Raw genomic sequence first — 2,500 nt, 5'->3', positions numbered from 1 at the left:
GCCGACCCGCCGGGGGCCCTCACCGACGCGACCCGAACGGCCTCATCGATCGGTCGAGTCCTGAGCCAACTTCCCCTGCCCAGCGCGGCCACCGAGGAGGCAACCCGCGGCGGACACTGCGTGTGGGTGCGGACCACCGTCCGGCAAGAGGTGCCCGCTCGAGCCTGAAGCACCGGCAACTCCTCCCGCACTCCCTGGGACAGAGAAGCAGGGAAGCGCCGGCCCGCCGAGGGGCCTCTCCGACGTGTCCCGGAACGCCTCAGCGGGCGCTGCGTGCAGGTGTGGGTCAGCAGCTGCGGCGCTGGCATCGCCGCACTGCCGGCGGCAGGCCCCTGGAACGAGGCTCTCGAGCCGCACGGGGCACCCCCCTTTTCCTCTCTCTCGCGCTGCACTCGAAGGGCTCACAGGCCACGAGCCTTCCCTCTCGGCGGCGGGGACCGCCTCAGCCCTCTCGCAACTCGGCAACCGTCGCTGGAGCCCGCCGCCGGCTCCGCGGCTCCGCGCTTCCCGGCACCGGGGACACGCTCCGCGCGGACCGCCTCAGCCCTCTCGCAACTCGGCAACCGTCGCTGGAGCCCGCCGCCGGCTCCGCGGCTCCGCGCTTCCCGGCACCGGGGACACGCTCCGCGCGGACCGCCTCAGCCCTCTCGCAACTCGGCAACCGTCGCTGGAGCCCGCCGCCGGCTCCGCGGCTCCGCGCTTCCCGGCACCGGGGACACGCTCCGCGCGGACCGCCTCAGCCCTCTCGCAACTCGGCAACCGTCGCTGGAGCCCGCCGCCGGCTCCGCGGCTCCGCGCTTCCCGGCACCGGGGACACGCTCCGCGCGGACCGCCTCAGCCCTCTCGCAACTCGGCAACCGTCGCTGGAGCCCGCCGCCGGCTCCGCGGCTCCGCGCTTCCCGGCACCGGGGACACGCTCGCCTGGCTGCCGAGAACGTGCCGGGAAAGCGCCGTATCGAACGCGCCGAAAAAAACATTTTGTCAGAGAACCGGAGTCGGGACCGGGCCTTACCTGCCCTCGCAAGCCGCCCTAGGTCGCTCGCAGGCCGGCCACTTAGCGCTGGGGGCGCCCGGGAGTAGAGCTCCGGAACTCAGCGCTTGCTCACCCTCTGCCCTACAGTCGTACCGGTAAGTCAGGCGGCGCCGGAGAGCCGAAGAACAGCCGCCCCTCCTACCGGGGCGGGGCGCGGAAATGGCCGGCCTTTACGATGACGTAACTGGAGGCAGCGCAACAGAGCGACCCCTCTCGCCGCTCCACAGGAAGGCCAGGGAGAACAGGTCTACCGCTTACCACCCGGAAAAGGCGACAAGGGCACGCCGGAGACGAGTAGACCGGCCGGCCGCGGGCGGGGCGGCGACCTCGGCGCGGCCTCCCGGAGCCGGGTAGACCGGGCGGCCGCGGCCCGGAAGGCGGGCCCGCGGGCCGGGCGGCGACCTCGGCGCGGCCTCCCGGAGCCGGGTAGACCGGGCGGCCGCGGCCCGGAAGGCGGGCCCGCGGGCCGGGCGGCGACCTCGGCGCGGCCTCCCGGAGCCGGGTCGACCGGGCGGCCGCGGCCCGGAAGGCGGGCCCGCGGGCCGGGCGGCGACCTCGGCGCGGCCTCCCGGAGCCGGGTCGACCGGGCGGCCGCGGCCCGGAAGGCGGGCCCGCGGGCCGGGCGGCGACCTCGGCGCGGCCTCCCGGAGCCGGGTAGACCGGGCGGCCGCGGCCCGGAAGGCGGGCCCGCGGGCCGGGCGGCGACCTCGGCGCGGCCTCCCGGAGCCGGGTCGACCGGGCGGCCGCGGCCCGGAAGGCGGGCCCGCGGGCCGGGCGGCGACCTCGGCGCGGCCTCCCGGAGCCGGGTAGACCGGGCGGCCGCGGCCCGGAAGGCGGGGCCGCGGGCCGGGCGGCGACCTCGGCGCGGCCTCCCGGAGCCGGGTAGACCGGGCGGCCGCGGCCCGGAAGGCGGGCCCGCGGGCCGGGCGGCGACCTCGGCGCGGCCTCCCGGAGCCGGGTAGACCGGGCGGCCGCGGCCCGGAAGGCGGGCCCGCGGGCCGGGCGGCGACCTCGGCGCGGCCTCCCGGAGCCGGGTCGACCGGGCGGCCGCGGCCCGGAAGGCGGGCCCGCGGGCCGGGCGGCGACCTCGGCGCGGCCTCCCGGAGCCGGGTAGACCGGGCGGCCGCGGCCCGGAAGGCGGGCCCGCGGGCCGGGCGGCGACCTCGGCGCGGCCTCCCGGAGCCGGGTAGACCTGGCGGCCGCGGCCCGGAAGGCGGGCCCGCGGGCCGGGCGGCGACCTCGGCGCGGCCTCCCGGAGCCGGGTCGACCGGGCGGCCGCGGCCCGGAAGGCGGGCCCGCGGGCCGGGCGGCGACCTCGGCGCGGCCTCCCGGAGCCGGGTCGACCGGGCGGCCGCGGCCCGGAAGGCGGTCCCGCGGGCCGGGCGGCGACCTCGGCGCGGCCTCCCGGAGCCGGGTCGACCGGGCGGCCGCGGCCCGGAAGGCGGGCCCGCGGGCCGGGCGGCGACC

The sequence above is a fragment of the Apteryx mantelli genome, unplaced genomic scaffold, assembly GCF_036417845.1.
Source record: "Apteryx mantelli isolate bAptMan1 unplaced genomic scaffold, bAptMan1.hap1 HAP1_SCAFFOLD_63, whole genome shotgun sequence".
In the NCBI taxonomy this organism is placed as follows: domain Eukaryota; kingdom Metazoa; phylum Chordata; class Aves; order Apterygiformes; family Apterygidae; genus Apteryx; species Apteryx mantelli.
This window is presented reverse-complemented; position numbering follows the sequence as displayed.